Here is a 20,248-nt window from a genome sequence, read left to right as displayed (position 1 = left end):
AAAGCTGCATTTGGCAGAGAGGAGCTCGCTTTGGCACTGGGAGGCTGTGAGACCTGCTCCAAGCACCGGGATTGCTGGGTTGGGGCCTGCATCTCGCTGCCACTTGCTGAGCTTCCAAAGACTTTCCTAGCTCACAGCCTCGCTAGCCATGAAGGAGCAGGCTGAGGGAGTGTGTCAGACATGACTCAGCACTTTCCTGGGCTTGCCTGTGGTTTCGCCTTTCCACTCCAACTGGGCCCCGGGACTCCTTGCAGAGGAGGAGGAGCCCGGTTGTCTCCAAACTTCCTAGGGCTAGAGTAGAGCAGGGAGAACTCTGTCAGCTGGAAGGGAAGAGCAGAAGGGTAGATGGGGCAGAGGTTGCCTGGCCGCTCTGGTGAAGCAACGCCCAGGGAGAAACAGGCACCATGGGCCTCCAGGCAGGGGATGCGAGATCCCAGCCAGCGTGCTTCTGCGTCTCAGCCGAGAAGCTTCCTGAGAGTTTGAGGTTGCCTGCAGCTCTCCAGACGAGCAAAGACATGTGGGGTGTGTTTGGCCTTTCCCTGGGAGGGTGGTGCCCTTGCGGCAGCCCCAGGCCCAGGAGCAACGGCCCCAGAGGAAAGACCGTTCCCACGGAGATTCGCTGAGGCTGAGAAGCAGATTTCGCAGGAAGCGGGAGGAGAGAGCTTCCTTCGCCAATGCAGAGGCAGCCTAGCGGCCTGCGTCTGCAAAGCTGGATTTGGCAGAGAGGCGTTCGCTTTGCCCCTGGGAGACGCTGAGATTGGCTCCAAGCACGGAGATTTCCGGGTGCGCGGCCTGCATCTCTCTTGCACTCTCCGAGCTTGAGAAGGCTTTCCTAGCTCCCAGCGTTGCTTCCCTGAAAGGAGCAGGCTGAGGAAGTGTGTCCGACATGACTCAGCCCCTTCCTAGGCTTCCCCGTGCTATTGCCTTTCAGTGCAATCCAAGGCGCAGGACTCCTTGGAAAGGAGGCTGGGCTCGGTTGTCTCCCCACTTCAGAGGTCTAGAGCAGAGCACTGAGACGTCTGTCAGACGGAAGGGAAGCGCTGTTGTGCCCATGGTGAAGATGTTGCTTGGCCGCACTGTGGAAGCAACGCCCAGAGAGAAACAGGCACCGTGGGCCTCCAGGCAGGGGCTGCGGGATCACAGCCAGAATGCCCCTGCGTCTCCGCTGAGAAGCGACCTCCCAGTTGGAGGCTCCATGCCGCCCTCCAGAGGAGCAAAGACGTGTGGAGTGTGTCTGGCCTTTCCTTGGGAGTGTGGTGCCCTTCCCTCTTCCCCAGGCACAGGAGCAACTGCCCCTGAGCAAAGACCTCTCCAAGGGCTTTTCCCTCAGGCTGAAGCAGATTTCGCAGGAAGCGGGCCTAGAGAGCTTCCTTCGTGGATGCAGAGGCAGCAGAGCGGCCTGCGTGTGCAAAGCTGCATTTGGCAGAGAGGAGCTCGCTTTGGCACTGGGAGGCTGTGAGACCTGCTCCAAGCACCGGGATTGCTGGGTTGGGGCCTGCATCTCGCTGCCACTTGCTGAGCTTCCAAAGACTTTCCTAGCTCACAGCCTCGCTAGCCATGAAGGAGCAGGCTGAGGGAGTGTGTCAGACATGACTCAGCACTTTCCTGGGCTTGCCTGTGGTTTCGCCTTTCCACTCCAACTGGGCCCCGGGACTCCTTGTAGAGGAGGAGGAGCCCGGTTGTCTCCAAACTTCCTAGGGCTAGAGGAGAGCAGGGAGAACTCTGTCAGCTGGAAGGGAAGAGCAGAAGGGTAGATGGGGCAGAGGTTGCCTGGCCGCTCTGGTGAAGCAACGCCCAGGGAGAAACAGGCACCATGGGCCTCCAGGCAGGGGATGCGAGATCCCAGCCAGCGTGCTTCTGCGTCTCAGCCGAGAAGCTTCCTGAGAGTTTGAGGTTGCCTGCAGCTCTCCAGAGGAGCAAAGACATGTGGGGTGTGTTTGGCCTTTCCCTGGGAGGGTGGTGCCCTTGCGGCAGCCCCAGGCCCAGGAGCAACGGCCCCAGAGGAAAGACCGTTCCCACGGAGATTCGCTGAGGCTGAGAAGCAGATTTCACAGGAAGCGGCAGGAGAGAGCTTCCTTCGCCAATGCAGAGGCAGCCTAGCGGCCTGCGTCTGCAAAGCTGGATTTGGCAGAGAGGCGTTCGCTTTGCCCCTGGGAGACGCTGAGATTGGCTCCAAGCACCGAGATTTCCGGGTGCGCGGCCTGCATCTCTCTTGCACTCTCCGAGCTTGAGAAGGCTTTCCTAGCTCCCAGCGTTGCTTCCCTGAAAGGAGCAGGCTGAGGAAGTGTGTCCGACATGACTCAGCCCCTTCCTAGGCTTCCCCGTGCTATTGCCTTTCTGTGCAATGGAAGGCGCAGGACTCCTTGGAAAGGAGGCTGGGCTCGGTTGTCTCCCCACTTCAGAGGTCTAGAGCAGAGCACTGAGACGTCTGTCAGACGGAAGGGAAGCGCTGTTGTGCCCATGGTGAAGATGCTGCTTGGCCGCACTGTGGAAGCAACGCCCAGAGAGAAACAGGCACCGTGGGCCTCCAGGCAGGGGCTGCGGGATCACAGCCAGAATGCCCCTGCGTCTCCGTTGAGAAGCGACCTCCCAGTTGGAGGCTCCATGCCGCCCTCCAGAGGAGCAAAGACGTGTGGAGTGTGTCTGGCCTTTCCTTGGGAGTGTGGTGCCCTTCCCTCTTCCCCAGGCACAGGAGCAACTGCCCCTGAGCAAAGACCTCTCCAAGGGCTTTTCCCTCAGGCTGAAGCAGATTTGGCAGGAAGCGGGCCTAGAGAGCTTCCTTCGTGGATGCAGAGGCAGCAGAGCGGCCTGCGTGTGCAAAGCTGCATTTGGCAGAGAGGAGCTCGCTTTGGCACTGGGAGGCTGTGAGACCTGCTCCAAGCACCGGGATTGCTGGGTTGGGGCCTGCATCTCGCTGCCACTTGCTGAGCTTCCAAAGACTTTCCTAGCTCACAGCCTCGCTAGCCATGAAGGAGCAGGCTTAGGGAGTGCGACAGACATGAATCAGCACTTTCCTGGGCTTGCCTGTGGTTTCGCCTTTCCAGTCCAACTGGGCCCCGGGACTCCTTGCAGAGGAGGAGGAGCCCGGTTGTCTCCAAACTTCCTAGGGCTAGAGTAGAGCAGGGAGAACTCTGTCAGCTGGAAGGGAAGAGCAGATGGGTAGATGGGGCAGAGGTTGCCTGGCCGCTCTGGTGAAGCAACGCCCAGGGAGAAACAGGCACCATGGGCCTCCAGGCAGGAAATGCGAGATCCCAGCCAGAGTGCTTCTGCGTCTCAGCCAAAAAGCTTCCTGAGAGTTTGAGGTTGCCTGCAGCTCTCCAGACGAGCAAAGACATGTGGGGTGTGTTTGGCCTTTCCCTGTGAGGGTGGTGCCCTTGCGGCAGCCCCAGGCACAGAGGCAACGGCCCCAGAGGAAAGACCGTTCCCACTGAGATTCGCTCAGGCTGAGAAGCAGATTTCGCAGGAAGCGGGAGGAGAGAGCTTCCTTCGCCAATGCAGAGGCAGCCTAGCGGCCTGCGTCTGCAAAGCTGGATTTGGCAGAGAGGCGTTCTCTTTGCCCCTGGGAGACGCTGAGATTGGCTCCAAGCACCGAGATTTCCGGGTGCGCGGCCTGCATCTCTCTTGCACTTTCCGAGCTGGAGAAGGCTTTCCTAGCTCCCAGCGTTGCTTCCCTGAAAGGAGCAGGCTGAGGAAGTGTGTCCGACATGACTCAGCCCCTTCCTAGGCTTCCCCGTGCTATTGCCTTTCAGTGCAATGGAAGGCGCAGGACTCCTTGGAAAGGAGGCTGGGCTCGGTTGTCTTCCCACTTCAGAGGTGTAGAGCAGAGCACTGAGACGTCTGTCAGGCGGAAGGGAAGCGCTGTTGTGCCCATGGTGAAGATGTTGCTTGGCCGCACTGTGGAAGCAACGCCCAGAGAGAAACAGGCACCGTGGGCCTCCAGGCAGGGGCTGCGGGATCACAGCCAGAATGCCCCTGCGTCTCCGCTGAGAAGCGACCTCCCAGTTGGAGGCTCCATGCCGCCCTCCAGAGGAGCAAAGACGTGTGGAGTGTGTCTGGCCTTTCCTTGGGAGTGTGGTGCCCTTCCCTCTTCCCCAGGCACAGGAGCAACTGCGCCTGAGCAAAGACCTCTCCAAGGGCTTTTCCCTCAGGCTGAAGCAGATTTCGCAGGAAGCGGGCCTAGAGAGCTTCCTTCGTGGATGCAGAGGCAGCAGAGCGGCCTGCGTCTGCAAAGCTGCATTTGGCAGAGAGGAGCTCGCTTTGGCACTGGGAGGCTGTGAGACCTGCTCCAAGCACCGGGATTGCTGGGTTGGGGCCTGCATCTCGCTGCCACTTGCTGAGCTTCCAAAGACTTTCCTAGCTCACAGCCTCGCTAGCCATGAAGGAGCAGGCTGAGGGAGTGTGTCAGACATGACTCAGCACTTTCCTGGGCTTGCCTGTGGTTTTGCCTTTCCACTCCAACTGGGCCCCGGGACTCCTTGCACAGGAGGAGGAGCCCGGTTGTCTCCAAACTGCCTAGGGCTAGAGTAGAGCAGGGAGAACTCTGTCAGCTGGAAGGGAAGAGCAGAAGTGTAGATGGGGCAGATGTTGCCTGGCCGCTCTGGTGAAGCAACGCCCAGGGAGAAACAGGACCATGGGCCTCCAGGCAGGGGATGCGAGATCCCATCCAGAGTGCTTCTGCGTCTCAGCCGAGAAGCTTCCTGAGAGTTTGAGGTTGCCTGCAGCTCTCCAGAGGAGCAAAGACATGTGGGGTGTGTTTGGCCTTTCCCTGTGAGGGTGATGCCCTTGCTGAAGCCCCAGTCACAGGAGCAACGGCCCCAGAGGAAAGACCGTTCCCACTGAGATTCGCTCAGGCTGAGAAGCAGATTTCGCAGGAAGCGGGAGGAGGGAGCTTCCTTCGCCAATGCAGAGGCAGCCTAGCGGCCTGCGTCTGCAAAGCTGGATTTGGCAGAGAGGCGTTCGCTTTGCCCCTGGGAGACGCTGAGATTGGCTCCAAGCACCGAGATTTCCGGGTGCGCGGCCTGCATCTCTCTTGCACTTTCCGAGCTTGAGAAGGCTTTCCTAGCTCCCAGGGTTGCTTCCCTGAATGGAGCAGGCTGAAGAAGTGTGTCCGACATGACTCAGCCCCTTCCTAGGCTTCCGCGTGCTATTGCCTTTCAGTGCAATGGAAGGCGCAGGACTCCTTGGAAAGGAGGCTGAGCTCGGTTGTCTCCCCACTTCAGAGGTGTAGAGCAGAGCACTGAGACGTCTGTCAGGCGGAAGGGAAGCGCTGTTGTGCCCATGGTGAAGATGTTGCTTGGCCACACTGTGGAAGCAACGCCCAGAGAGAAACAGGCACTGTGGGCCTCCAGGCAGGGGCTGCGGGATCACAGCCAGAATGCCCCTGCGTCTAAGCTGAGAAGCGACCTCCCAGTTGGAGGCTCCATGCCGCCCTCCAGAGGAGCAAAGACGTGTGGAGTGTGTATGGCCTTTCCTTGGGAGTGTGGTGCCCTTCCCTCTTCCCCAGGCACAGGAGCAACTGCCCCTGAGAAAAGTCCTCTCCAAGGGCTTTTCCCTCAGGCTGAAGCAGATTTCGCAGGAAGCGGGCCTAGAGAGCTTCCTTCGTGGATGCAGAGGCAGCAGAGCGGCCTGCGTGTGCAAAGCTGCATTTGGCAGAGGGGAGGTCGCTTTGGCACTGGGAGGCTGTGAGGCCTGCTCGAAGCACCGGGATTGCTGGGTTGGGGCCTGCATCTCGCTGCCACTTGCTGAGCTTCCAAAGACTTTCCTAGCTCACAGCCTCGCTAGCCATGAAGGAGCAGGCTGAGGGCGTGTGTCAGACATGACCCAGCACTTTCCTGGGCTTGCCTGTGTTTTTGCCTTTCCACTCCAACTGGGCCCCGGGACTCCTTGCACAGGAGGAGGAGCCCGGTTGTCTCCAAATTTCCTAGGGCTAGAGTAGAGCAGGGAGAACTCTGTCAGCTGGAAGGGAAGAGCAGAAGGGTAGATGGGGCAGATGTTGCCTGGCCGCTCTGGTGAAGCAACGCCCACGGAGAAACAGGCACCATGGGCCTCCAGGCAGGGGATGCGAGATCCCAGCCAGAGTGCTTCTGCGTCTCAGCCGAGAAGCTTCCTGAGCGTTTGAGGTTGCCTGCAGCTCTCCAGAGGAGCAAAGACATGTGGGGTGTGTTTGGCCTTTCCCTGGGAGGGTGGTGCCCTTGCGGCAGCCCCAGGCCCAGGAGCAACGGCCCCAGAGGAAAGACCGTTCCCACTGAGATTCGCTGAGGCTGAGAAGCAGATTTCGCAGGAAGCGGCAGGAGAGAGCTTCCTTCGCCAATGCAGAGGCAGCCTAACGGCCTGCGTCTGCAAAGCTGGATTTGGCAGAGAGGCGTTCGCTTTGCCCCTGGGAGACGCTGAGATTGGCTCCAAGCACCGAGATTTCCGGGTGCGCGGCCTGCATCTCTCTTGCACTCTCCGAGCTTGAGAAGGCTTTCCTAGCTCCCAGCGTTGCTTCCCTGAAAGGAGCAGGCTGAGGAAGTGTGTCCGACATGACTCAGCCCCTTCCTAGGCTTCCCCGTGCTATTGCCTTTCAGTGCAATCGAAGGCGCAGGACTCCTTGGAAAGGAGGCTGGGCTCGGTTGTCTCCCCACTTCAGAGGTCTAGAGCAGAGCACTGAGACATCTGTCAGACGGAAGGGAAGCGCTGTTGTGCCCATGGTGAAGATGTTGCTTGGCCGCACTGTGGAAGCAACGCCCAGAGAGAAACAGGCACCGTGGGCCTCCAGGCAGGGGCTGCGGGATCACAGCCAGAATGCCCCTGCGTCTCCGATGAGAAGCGACCTCCCAGTTGGAGGCTCCATGCCGCCCTCCAGAGGAGCAAAGACGTGTGGAGTGTGTCTGGCCTTTCCTTGGGAGTGTGGTGCCCTTCCCTCTTCCCCAGGCACAGGAGCAACTGCCCCTGAGCAAAGACCTCTCCAAGGGCTTTTCCCTCAGGCTGAAGAAGATTTCGCAGGAAGCGGGCCTAGAGAGCTTCCCTCGTGGATGCAGAGGCAGCAGAGCGGCCTGCGTCTGCAAAGCTGCATTTGGCAGAGAGGAGCTCGCTTTGGCACTGGGAGGCTGTGAGACCTGCTCCAAGCACCGGGATTGCTGGGTTGGGGCCTGCATCTCGCTGCCACTTGCTGAGCTTCCAAAGACTTTCCTAGCTCACAGCCTCGCTAGCCATGAAGGAGCAGGCTGAGGGAGTGTGTCAGACATGACTCAGCACTTTCCTGGGCTTGCCTGTGGTTTCGCCTTTCCACTCCAACTGGGCCCCGGGACTCCTTGCAGAGGAGGAGGAGCCCGGTTGTCTCCAAACTTCCTAGGGCTAGAGTAGAGCAGGGAGAACTCTGTTAGCTGGAAGGGAAGAGCAGAAGGGTAGATGGGGCAGAGGTTGCCTGGCCGCTCTGGTGAAGCAACGCCCAGGGAGAAACAGGCACCATGGGCCTCCAGGCAGGGGATGCGAGATCCCAGCCAGAGTGCTTCTGCGTCTCAGCCGAGAAGCTTCCTGAGAGTTTGAGGTTGCCTGCAGCTCTCCAGAGGAGCCAAGTCATGTGGGGTGTGTTTGGCCTTTCCCTGGGAGGGTGGTGCCCTTGCGGCAGCCCCAGGCCCAGGAGCAACGGCCCCAGAGGAAAGACCGTTCCCACTGAGATTCGCTGAGGCTGGGAAGCAGATTTCGCAGGAAGCGGCAGGAGAGAGCTTCCTTCGCCAATGCAGAGGCAGCCTAGCGGCCTGCGTCTGCACAGCTGGATTTGGCAGAGAGGCGTTCGCTTTGCCCCTGGGAGACGCTGAGATTGGCTCCAAGCACCGAGATTTCCGGGTGCGCGGCCTGCATCTCTCTTGCACTCTCCGAGCTTGAGAAGGCTTTCCTAGCTCCCAGCGTTGCTTCCCTGAAAGGAGCAGGCTGAGGAAGTGTGTCCGACATGACTCAGCCCCTTCCTAGGCTTCCCCGTGCTATTGCCTTTCAGTGCAATCGAAGGCACAGGACTCCTTGGAAAGGAGGCTGGGCTCGGTTGTCTCCCCACTTCAGAGGTCTAGAGCAGAGCACTGAGACGTCTGTCAGACGGAAGGGAAGCGCTGTTGTGCCCATGGTGAAGATGTTGCTTGGCCGCACTGTGGAAGCAACGCCCAGAGAGAAACAGGCACCGTGGGCCTCCAGGCAGGGGCTGCGGGATCACAGCCAGAATGCCCCTGCGTCTCCGCTGAGAAGCGACCTCCCAGTTGGAGGCTCCATGCCGCCCTCCAGAGGAGCAAAGACGTGTGGAGTGTGTCTGGCCTTTCCTTGGGAGTGTGGTGCCCTTCCCTCTTCCCCAGGCACAGGAGCAACTGCCCCTGAGCAAAGACCTCTCCAAGGGCTTTTCCCTCAGGCTGAAGCAGATTTCGCAGGAAGCGGGCCTAGAGAGCTTCCTTCGTGGATGCAGAGGCAGCAGAGCGGCCTGCGTGTGCAAAGCTGCATTTGGCAGAGAGGAGCTCGCTTTGGCACTGGGAGGCTGTGAGACCTGCTCCAAGCACCGGGATTGCTGGGTTGGGGCCTGCATCTCGCTGCCACTTGCTGAGCTTCCAAAGACTTTCCTAGCTCACAGCCTCGCTAGCCATGAAGGAGCAGGCTGAGGGAGTGTGTCAGACATGACTCAGCACTTTCCTGGGCTTGCCTGTGGTTTCGCCTTTCCACTCCAACTGGGCCCCGGGACTCCTTGCAGAGGAGGAGGAGCCCGGTTGTCTCCAAACTTCCTAGGGCTAGAGTAGAGCAGGGAGAACTCTGTCAGCTGGAAGGGAAGAGCAGAAGGGTAGATGGGGCAGAGGTTGCCTGGCCGCTCTGGTGAAGCAACGCCCAGGGAGAAACAGGCACCATGGGCCTCCAGGCAGGGGATGCGAGATCCCAGCCAGAGTGCTTCTGCGTCTCAGCCGAGAAGCTTCCTGAGAGTTTGAGGTTGCCTGCAGCTCTCCAGAGGAGCCAAGTCATGTGGGGTGTGTTTGGCCTTTCCCTGGGAGGGTGGTGCCCTTGCGGCAGCCCCAGGCCCAGGAGCAACGGCCCCAGAGGAAAGACCGTTCCCACTGAGATTCGCTGAGGCTGGGAAGCAGATTTCGCAGGAAGCGGCAGAAGAGAGCTTCCTTCGCCAATGCAGAGGCAGCCTAGCGGCCTGCGTCTGCAAAGCTGGATTTGGCAGAGAGGCGTTCGCTTTGCCCCTGGGAGACGCTGAGATTGGCTCCAAGCACCGAGATTTCCGGGTGCGCGGCCTGCATCTCTCTTGCACTCTCCGAGCTTGAGAAGGCTTTCCTAGCTCCCAGCGTTGCTTCCCTGAAAGGAGCAGGCTGAGGAAGTGTGTCCGACATGACTCAGCCCCTTCCTAGGCTTCCCCGTGCTATTGCCTTTCAGTGCAATCGAAGGCGCAGGACTCCTTGGAAAGGAGGCTGGGCTCGGTTGTCTCCCCACTTCAGAGGTCTAGAGCAGAGCACTGAGACGTCTGTCAGACGGAAGGGAAGCGCTGTTGTGCCCATGGTGAAGATGTTGCTTGGCCGCACTGTGGAAGCAACGCCCAGAGAGAAACAGGCACCGTGGGCCTCCAGGCAGGGGCTGCGGGATCACAGCCAGAATGCCCCTGCGTCTCCGCTGAGAAGCGACCTCCCAGTTGGAGGCTCCATGCCGCCCTCCAGAGGAGCAAAGACGCGTGGAGTGTGTCTTGGCCTTTCCTTGGGAGTGTGGTGCCCTTCCCTCTTCCCCAGGCACAGGAGCAACTGCCCCTGAGCAAAGACCTCTCCAAGGGCTTTTCCCTCAGGCTGAAGCAGATTTCGCAGGAAGCGGGCCTAGAGAGCTTCCTTCGTGGATGCAGAGGCAGCAGAGCGGCCTGCGTCTGCAAAGCTGCATTTGGCAGAGAGGAGCTCGCTTTGGCACTGGGAGGCTGTGAGACCTGCTCCAAGCACCGGGATTGCTGGGTTGGGGCCTGCATCTCGCTGCCACTTGCTGAGCTTCCAAAGACTTTCCTAGCTCACAGCCTCGCTAGCCATGAAGGAGCAGGCTGAGGGAGTGTGTCAGACATGACTCAGCACTTTCCTGGGCTTGCCTGTGGTTTTGCCTTTCCACTCCAACTGGGCCCCGGGACTCCTTGCACAGGAGGAGGAGCCCGGTTGTCTCCAAACTGCCTAGGGCTAGAGTAGAGCAGGGAGAACTCTGTCAGCTGGAAGGGAAGAGCAGAAGTGTAGATGGGGCAGATGTTGCCTGGCCGCTCTGGTGAAGCAACGCCCAGGGAGAAACAGGACCATGGGCCTCCAGGCAGGGGATGCGAGATCCCATCCAGAGTGCTTCTGCGTCTCAGCCGAGAAGCTTCCTGAGAGTTTGAGGTTGCCTGCAGCTCTCCAGAGGAGCAAAGACATGTGGGGTGTGTTTGGCCTTTCCCTGTGAGGGTGATGCCCTTGCGGAAGCCCCAGTCACAGGAGCAACGGCCCCAGAGGAAAGACCGTTCCCACTGAGATTCGCTCAGGCTGAGAAGCAGATTTCGCAGGAAGCGGGAGGAGGGAGCTTCCTTCGCCAATGCAGAGGCAGCCTAGCGGCCTGCGTCTGCAAAGCTAGATTTGGCAGAGAGGCGTTCGCTTTGCCCCTGGGAGACGCTGAGATTGGCTCCAAGCACCGAGATTTCCGGGTGCGCGGCCTGCATCTCTCTTGCACTTTCCGAGCTTGAGAAGGCTTTCCTAGCTCCCAGGGTTGCTTCCCTGAATGGAGCAGGCTGAAGAAGTGTGTCCGACATGACTCAGCCCCTTCCTAGGCTTCCGCGTGCTATTGCCTTTCAGTGCAATGGAAGGCGCAGGACTCCTTGGAAAGGAGGCTGAGCTCGGTTGTCTCCCCACTTCAGAGGTGTAGAGCAGAGCACTGAGACGTCTGTCAGGCGGAAGGGAAGCGCTGTTGTGCCCATGGTGAAGATGTTGCTTGGCCACACTGTGGAAGCAACGCCCAGAGAGAAACAGGCACTGTGGGCCTCCAGGCAGGGGCTGCGGGATCACAGCCAGAATGCCCCTGCGTCTAAGCTGAGAAGCGACCTCCCAGTTGGAGGCTCCATGCCGCCCTCCAGAGGAGCAAAGACGTGTGGAGTGTGTATGGCCTTTCCTTGGGAGTGTGGTGCCCTTCCCTCTTCCCCAGGCACAGGAGCAACTGCCCCTGAGCAAAGTCCTCTCCAAGGGCTTTTCCCTCAGGCTGAAGCAGATTTCGCAGGAAGCGGGCCTAGAGAGCTTCCTTCATGGATGCAGAGGCAGCAGAGCGGCCTGCGTGTGCAAAGCTGCATTTGGCAGAGGGGAGGTCGCTTTGGCACTGGGAGGCTGTGAGGCCTGCTCGAAGCACCGGGATTGCTGGGTTGGGGCCTGCATCTCGCTGCCACTTGCTGAGCTTCCAAAGACTTTCCTAGCTCACAGCCTCGCTAGCCATGAAGGAGCAGGCTGAGGGCGTGTGTCAGACATGACCCAGCACTTTCCTGGGCTTGCCTGTGTTTTTGACTTTCCACTCCAACTGGGCCCCGGGACTCCTTGCACAGGAGGAGGAGCCCGGTTGTCTCCAAATTTCCTAGGGCTAGAGTAGAGCAGGGAGAACTCTGTCAGCTGGAAGGGAAGAGCAGAAGGGTAGATGGGGCAGATGTTGCCTGGCCGCTCTGGTGAAGCAACGCCCACGGAGAAACAGGCACCATGGGCCTCCAGGCAGGGGATGCGAGATCCCAGCCAGAGTGCTTCTGCGTCTCAGCCGAGAAGCTTCCTGAGCGTTTGAGGTTGCCTGCAGCTCTCCAGAGGAGCAAAGACATGTGGGGTGTGTTTGGCCTTTCCCTGGGAGGGTGGTGCCCTTTCGGCAGCCCCAGGCCCAGGAGCAACGGCCCCAGAGGAAAGACCGTTCCCACTGAGATTCGCTGAGGCTGGGAAGCAGATTTCGCAATAAGCGGCAGAAGAGAGCTTCCTTCGCCAATGCAGAGGCAGCCTAGCGGCCTGCGTCTGCAAAGCTGGATTTGGCAGAGAGGCGTTCGCTTTGCCCCTGGGAGACGCTGAGATTGGCTCCAAGCACCGAGATTTCCGGGTGCGCGGCCTGCATCTCTCTTGCACTCTCCGAGCTTGAGAAGGCTTTCCTAGCTCCCAGCGTTGCTTCCCTGAAAGGAGCAGGCTGAGGAAGTGTGTCCGACATGACTCAGCCCCTTCCTAGGCTTCCCCGTGCTATTGCCTTTCAGTGCAATCGAAGGCGCAGGACTCCTTGGAAAGGAGGCTGGGCTCGGTTGTCTCCCCACTTCAGAGGTCTAGAGCAGAGCACTGAGACGTCTGTCAGACGGAAGGGAAGCGCTGTTGTGCCCATGGTGAAGATGTTGCTTGGCCGCACTGTGGAAGCAACGCCCAGAGAGAAACAGGCACCGTGGGCCTCCAGGCAGGGGCTGCGGGATCACAGCCAGAATGCCCCTGCGTCTCCGCTGAGAAGCGACCTCCCAGTTGGAGGCTCCATGCCGCCCTCCAGAGGAGCAAAGACGCGTGGAGTGTGTCTTGGCCTTTCCTTGGGAGTGTGGTGCCCTTCCCTCTTCCCCAGGCACAGGAGCAACTGCCCCTGAGCAAAGACCTCTCCAAGGGCTTTTCCCTCAGGCTGAAGCAGATTTCGCAGGAAGCGGGCCTAGAGAGCTTCCTTCGTGGATGCAGAGGCAGCAGAGCGGCCTGCGTGTGCAAAGCTGCATTTGGCAGAGAGGAGCTCGCTTTGGCACTGGGAGGCTGTGAGACCTGCTCCAAGCACCGGGATTGCTGGGTTGGGGCCTGCATCTCGCTGCCACTTGCTGAGCTTCCAAAGACTTTCCTAGCTCACAGCCTCGCTAGCCATGAAGGAGCAGGCTGAGGGAGTGTGTCAGACATGACTCAGCACTTTCCTGGGCTTGCCTGTGGTTTCGCCTTTCCACTCCAACTGGGCCCCGGGACTCCTTGCAGAGGAGGAGGAGCCCGGTTGTCTCCAAACTTCCTAGGGCTAGAGTAGAGCAGGGAGAACTCTGTCAGCTGGAAGGGAAGAGCAGAAGGGTAGATGGGGCAGAGGTTGCCTGGCCGCTCTGGTGAAGCAACGCCCAGGGAGAAACAGGCACCATGGGCCTCCAGGCAGGGGATGCGAGATCCCAGCCAGAGTGCTTCTGCGTCTCAGCCGAGAAGCTTCCTGAGAGTTTGAGGTTGCCTGCAGCTCTCCAGAGGAGCCAAGTCATGTGGGGTGTGTTTGGCCTTTCCCTGGGAGGGTGGTGCCCTTGCGGCAGCCCCAGGCCCAGGAGCAACGGCCCCAGAGGAAAGACCGTTCCCACTGAGATTCGCTGAGGCTGGGAAGCAGATTTCGCAGGAAGCGGCAGGAGAGAGCTTCCTTCGCCAATGCAGAGGCAGCCTAGCGGCCTGCGTCTGCAAAGCTGGATTTGGCAGAGAGGCGTTCGCTTTGCCCCTGGGAGACGCTGAGATTGGCTCCAAGCACCGAGATTTCCGGGTGCGCGGCCTGCATCTCTCTTGCACTCTCCGAGCTTGAGAAGGCTTTCCTAGCTCCCAGCGTTGCTTCCCTGAAAGGAGCAGGCTGAGGAAGTGTGTCCGACATGACTCAGCCCCTTCCTAGGCTTCCCCGTGCTATTGCCTTTCAGTGCAATCGAAGGCGCAGGACTCCTTGGAAAGGAGGCTGGGCTCGGTTGTCTCCCCACTTCAGAGGTCTAGAGCAGAGCACTGAGACGTCTGTCAGACGGAAGGGAAGCGCTGTTGTGCCCATGGTGAAGATGTTGCTTGGCCGCACTGTGGAAGCAATGCCCAGAGAGAAACAGGCACCGTGGGCCTCCAGGCAGGGGCTGCGGGATCACAGCCAGAATGCCCCTGCGTCTCCGCTGAGAAGCGACCTCCCAGTTGGAGGCTCCATGCCGCCCTCCAGAGGAGCAAAGACGTGTGGAGTGTGTCTGGCCTTTCCTTGGGAGTGTGGTGCCCTTCCCTCTTCCCCAGGCACAGGAGCAACTGCCCCTGAGCAAAGACCTCTCCAAGGGCTTTTCCCTCAGGTTGAAGCAGATTTCGCAGGAAGCGGGCCTACAGAGCTTCCTTCGTGGATGCAGAGGCAGCAGAGCGGCCTGCGTCTGCAAAGCTGCATTTGGCAGAGAGGAGCTCGCTTTGGCACTGGGAGGCTGTGAGACCTGCTCCAAGCACCGGGATTGCTGGGTTGGGGCCTGCATCTCGCTGCCACTTGCTGAGCTTCCAAAGACTTTCCTAGCTCACAGCCTCGCTAGCCATGAAGGAGCAGGCTGAGGGAGTGTGTCAGACATGACTCAGCACTTTCCTGGGCTTGCCTGTGGTTTCGCCTTTCCACTCCAACTGGGCCCCGGGACTCCTTGCAGAGGAGGAGGAGCCCGGTTGTCTCCAAACTTCCTAGGGCTAGAGTAGAGCAGGGAGAACTCTGTCAGCTGGAAGGGAAGAGCAGAAGGGTAGATGGGGCAGAGGTTGCCTGGCCGCTCTGGTGAAGCAACGCCCAGGGAGAAACAGGCACCATGGGCCTCCAGGCAGGGGATGCGAGATCCCAGCCAGCGTGCTTCTGCGTCTCAGCCGAGAAGCTTCCTGAGAGTTTGAGGTTGCCTGCAGCTCTCCAGAGGAGCAAAGACATGTGGGGTGTGTTTGGCCTTTCCCTGGGAGGGTGGTGCCCTTGCGGCAGCCCCAGGCCCAGGAGCAACGGCCCCAGAGGAAAGACCGTTCCCACTGAGATTCGCTGAGGCTGAGAAGCAGATTTCGCAGGAAGCGGCAGGAGAGAGCTTCCTTCGCCAATGCAGAGGCAGCCTAGCGGCCTGCGTCTGCACAGCTGGATTTGGCAGAGAGGCGTTCGCTTTGCCCCTGGGAGACGCTGAGATTGGCTCCAAGCACCGAGATTTCCGGGTGCGCGGCCTGCATCTCTCTTGCACTCTCCGAGCTTGAGAAGGCTTTCCTAGCTCCCAGCGTTGCTTCCCTGAAAGGAGCAGGCTGAGGAAGTGTGTCCGACATGACTCAGCCCCTTCCTAGGCTTCCCCGTGCTATTGCCTTTCAGTGCAATCCAAGGCGCAGGACTCCTTGGAAAGGAGGCTGGGCTCGGTTGTCTCCCCACTTCAGAGGTCTAGAGCAGAGCACTGAGACGTCTGTCAGACGGAAGGGAAGCGCTGTTGTGCCCATGGTGAAGATGTTGCTTGGCCGCACTGTGGAAGCAACGCCCAGAGAGAAACAGGCACCGTGGGCCTCCAGGCAGGGGCTGCGGGATCACAGCCAGAATGCCCCTGCGTCTCCGCTGAGAAGCGACCTCCCAGTTGGAGGCTCCATGCCGCCCTCCAGTGGAGCAAAGACGCGTGGAGTGTGTCTGGCCTTTCCTTGGGAGTGTGGTGCCCTTCCCTCTTCCCCAGGCACAGGAGCAACTGCCCCTGAGCAAAGACCTCTCCAAGGGCTTTTCCCTCAGGCTGAAGCAGATTTCGCAGGAAGCGGGCCTAGAGAGCTTCCTTCGTGGATGCAGAGGCAGCAGAGCGGCCTGCGTGTGCAAAGCTGCATTTGGCAGAGAGGAGCTCGCTTTGGCACTGGGAGGCTGTGAGACCTGCTCCAAGCACCGGGATTGCTGGGTTGGGGCCTGCATCTCGCTGCCACTTGCTGAGCTTCCAAAGACTTTCCTAGCTCACAGCCTCGCTAGCCATGAAGGAGCAGGCTGAGGGAGTGTGTCAGACATGACTCAGCACTTTCCTGGGCTTGCCTGTGGTTTCGCCTTTCCACTCCAACTGGGCCCCGGGACTCCTTGCAGAGGAGGAGGAGCCCGGTTGTCTCCAAACTTCCTAGGGCTAGAGTAGAGCAGGGAGAACTCTGTCAGCTGGAAGGGAAGAGCAGAAGGGTAGATGGGGCAGAGGTTGCCTGGCCGCTCTGGGGAAGCAACGCCCAGGGAGAAACAGGCACCATGGGCCTCCAGGCAGGGGATGCGAGATCCCAGCCAGAGTGCTTCTGCGTCTCAGCCGAGAAGCTTCCTGAGAGTTTGAGGTTGCCTGCAGCTCTCCAGAGGAGCCAAGTCATGTGGGGTGTGTTTGGCCTTTCCCTGGGAGGGTGGTGCCCTTGCGGCAGCCCCAGGCCCAGGAGCAACGGCCCCAGAGGAAAGACCGTTCCCACTGAGATTCGCTGAGGCTGGGAAGCAGATTTCGCAGGAAGCGGCAGGAGAGAGCTTCCTTCGCCAATGCAGAGGCAGCCTAGCGGCCTGCGTCTGCAAAGCTGGATTTGGCAGAGAGGCGTTCGCTTTGCCCCTGGGAGACGCTGAGATTGGCTCCAAGCACCGAGATTTCCGGGTGCGCGGCCTGCATCTCTCTTGCACTCTCCGAGCTTGAGAAGGCTTTCCTAGCTCCCAGCGTTGCTTCCCTGAAAGGAGCAGGCTGAGGAAGTGTGTCCGACATGACTCAGCCCCTTCCTAGGCTTCCCCGTGCTGTTGCCTTTCAGTGCAATCCAAGGCGCAGGACTCCTTGGAAAGGAGGCTGGGCTCGGTTGTCTCCCCACTTCAGAGGTCTAGAGCAGAGCACTGAGACGTCTGTCAGACGGAAGGGAAGCGCTGTTGTGCCCATGGTGAAGATGTTGCTTGGCCGCACTGTGGAAGCAACGCCCAGAGAGAAACAGGCACCGTGGGCCTCCAGGCAGGGGCTGCGGGATCACAGCCAGAATGCCCCTGCGTCTCCGCTGAGAAGCGACCTCCCAGTTGGAGGCTCCATGCCGCCCTCCAGAGGAGCAAAGACGTGTGGAGTGTGTCTGGCCTTTCCTTGGGAGTGTGGTGCCCTTCCCTCTTCCCCAGGCACAGGAGCAACTGCCCCTGAGCAAAGACCTCTCCAAGGGCTTTTCCCTCAGGCTGAAGCAGATTTCGCAGGAAGCGGGCCTACAGAGCTTCCTTCGTGGATGCAGAGGCAGCAGAGCGGCCTGCGTGTGCAAAGCTGCATTTGGCAGAGAGGAGCTCGCTTTGGCACTGGGAGGCTGTGAGACCTGCTCCAAGCACCGGGATTGCTGGGTTGGGGCCTGCATCTCGCTGCCACTTGCTGAGCTTCCAAAGACTTTCCTAGCTCACAGCCTTGCTAGCCATGAAGGAGTAGGCTTAGGGAGTGCGACAGACATGACTCAGCACTTTCCTGGGCTTGCCTGTGGTTTCGCCTTTCCACTCCAACTGGGCCCCGGGACTCCTTGCAGAGGAGGAGGAGCCCTGTTGTCTCCAAACTTCCTAGGGCTAGAGTAGAGCAGGGAGAACTCTGTCAGCTGGAAGGGAAGAGCAGATGGGTAGATGGGGCAGAGGTTGCCTGGCCGCTCTGGTGAAGCAACGCCCAGGGAGAAACAGGCACCATGGGCCTCCAGGCAGGAAATGCGAGATCACAGCCAGAGTGCTTCTGCGTCTCAGCCAAGAAGCTTCCTGAGAGTTTGAGGTTGCCTGCAGCTCTCCAGACGAGCAAAGACATGTGGGGTGTGTTTGGCCTTTCCCTGGGAGGGTGGTGCCCTTGCGGCAGCCCCAGGCCCAGGAGCAACGGCCCCAGAGGAAAGACCGTTCCCACTGAGATTCGCTGAGGCTGAGAAGCAGATTTCGCAGGAAGCGGGAGGAGAGAGCTTCCTTCGCCAATGCAGAGGCAGCCTAGCGGCCTGCGTCTGCAAAGCTGGATTTGGCAGAGAGGCGTTCGCTTTGCCCCTGGGAGACGCTGAGATTGGCTCCAAGCACGGAGATTTCCGGGTGCGCGGCCTGCATCTCTCTTGCACTCTCCGAGCTTGAGAAGGCTTTCCTAGCTCCCAGCGTTGCTTCCCTGAAAGGAGCAGGCTGAGGAAGTGTGTCCGACATGACTCAGCCCCTTCCTAGGCTTCCCCGTGCTATTGCCTTTCAGTGCAATCGAAGGCGCAGGACTCCTTGGAAAGGAGGCTGGGCTCGGTTGTCTCCCCACTTCAGAGGTCTAGAGCAGAGCACTGAGACGTCTGTCAGACGGAAGGGAAGCGCTGTTGTGCCCATGGTGAAGATGTTGCTTGGCCGCACTGTGGAAGCAACGCCCAGAGAGAAACAGGCACCGTGGGCCTCCAGGCAGGGGCTGCGGGATCACAGCCAGAATGCCCCTGCGTCTCCGCTGAGAAGCGACCTCCCAGTTGGAGGCTCCATGCCGCCCTCCAGAGGAGCAAAGACGTGTGGAGTGTGTCTGGCCTTTCCTTGGGAGTGTGGTGCCCTTCCCTCTTCCCCAGGCACAGGAGCAACTGCCCCTGAGCAAAGACCTCTCCAAGGGCTTTTCCCTCAGGCTGAAGCAGATTTCGCAGGAAGCGGGCCTAGAGAGCTTCCTTCGTGGATGCAGAGGCAGCAGAGCGGCCTGCGTGTGCAAAGCTGCATTTGGCAGAGAGGAGCTCGCTTTGGCACTGGGAGGCTGTGAGACCTGCTCCAAGCACCGGGATTGCTGGGTTGGGGCCTGCATCTCGCTGCCACTTGCTGAGCTTCCAAAGACTTTCCTAGCTCACAGCCTCGCTAGCCATGAAGGAGCAGGCTGAGGGAGTGTGTCAGACATGACTCAGCACTTTCCTGGGCTTGCCTGTGGTTTCGCCTTTCCACTCCAACTGGGCCCCGGGACTCCTTGCAGAGGAGGAGGAGCCCGGTTGTCTCCAAACTTCCTAGGGCTAGAGTAGAGCAGGGAGAACTCTGTCAGCTGGAAGGGAAGAGCAGAAGGGTAGATGGGGCAGAGGTTGCCTGGCCGCTCTGGTGAAGCAACGCCCAGGGAGAAACAGGCACCATGGGCCTCCAGGCAGGGGATGCGAGATCCCAGCCAGCGTGCTTCTGCGTCTCAGCCGAGAAGCTTCCTGAGAGTTTGAGGTTGCCTGCAGCTCTCCAGACGAGCAAAGACATGTGGGGTGTGTTTGGCCTTTCCCTGGGAGGGTGGTGCCCTTGCGGCAGCCCCAGGCCCAGGAGCAACGGCCCCAGAGGAAAGACCGTTCCCACGGAGATTCGCTGAGGCTGAGAAGCAGATTTCGCAGGAAGCGGGAGGAGAGAGCTTCCTTCGCCAATGCAGAGGCAGCCTAGCGGCCTGCGTCTGCAAAGCTGGATTTGGCAGAGAGGCGTTCGCTTTGCCCCTGGGAGACGCTGAGATTGGCTCCAAGCACGGAGATTTCCGGGTGCGCGGCCTGCATCTCTCTTGCACTCTCCGAGCTTGAGAAGGCTTTCCTAGCTCCCAGCGTTGCTTCCCTGAAAGGAGCAGGCTGAGGAAGTGTGTCCGACATGACTCAGCCCCTTCCTAGGCTTCCCCGTGCTATTGCCTTTCAGTGCAATCCAAGGCGCAGGACTCCTTGGAAAGGAGGCTGGGCTCGGTTGTCTCCCCACTTCAGAGGTCTAGAGCAGAGCACTGAGACGTCTGTCAGACGGAAGGGAAGCGCTGTTGTGCCCATGGAAGATGTTGCTTGGCCGCACTGTGGAAGCAACGCCCAGAGAGAAACAGGCACCGTGGGCCTCCAGGCAGGGGCTGCGGGATCACAGCCAGAATGCCCCTGCGTCTCCGCTGAGAAGCGACCTCCCAGTTGGAGGCTCCATGCCGCCCTCCAGAGGAGCAAAGACGTGTGGAGTGTGTCTGGCCTTTCCTTGGGAGTGTGGTGCCCTTCCCTCTTCCCCCAGGCACAGGAGCAACTGCCCCTGAGCAAAGACCTCTCCAAGGGCTTTTCCCTCAGGCTGAAGCAGATTTCGCAGGAAGCGGGCCTAGAGAGCTTCCTTCGTGGATGCAGAGGCAGCAGAGCGGCCTGCGTGTGCAAAGCTGCATTTGCAGAGAGGAGCTCGCTTTGGCACTGGGAGGCTGTGAGACCTGCTCCAAGCACCGGGATTGCTGGGTTGGGGCCTGCATCTCGCTGCCACTTGCTGAGCTTCCAAAGACTTTCCTAGCTCACAGCCTCGCTAGCCATGAAGGAGCAGGCTGAGGGAGTGTGTCAGACATGACTCAGCACTTTCCTGGGCTTGCCTGTGGTTTCGCCTTTCCACTCCAACTGGGCCCCGGGACTCCTTGTAGAGGAGGAGGAGCCCGGTTGTCTCCAAACTTCCTAGGGCTAGAGGAGAGCAGGGAGAACTCTGTCAGCTGGAAGGGAAGAGCAGAAGGGTAGATGGGGCAGAGGTTGCCTGGCCGCTCTGGTGAAGCAAAGCCCCGGGAGAAACAGGCACCATGGGCCTCCAGGCAGGGGATGCGAGATCCCAGCCAGCGTGCTTCTGCGTCTCAGCCGAGAAGCTTCCTGAGAGTTTGAGGTTGCCTGCAGCTCTCCAGAGGAGCAAAGACATGTGGGGT

The sequence above is a fragment of the Moschus berezovskii genome, chromosome 2 (genome assembly GCF_049115385.1).
Source record: "Moschus berezovskii isolate FMDL1 chromosome 2, NW_MosBer_1.0, whole genome shotgun sequence".
Classification (NCBI taxonomy): Eukaryota; Metazoa; Chordata; class Mammalia; order Artiodactyla; family Moschidae; genus Moschus; species Moschus berezovskii.
This window is presented reverse-complemented; position numbering follows the sequence as displayed.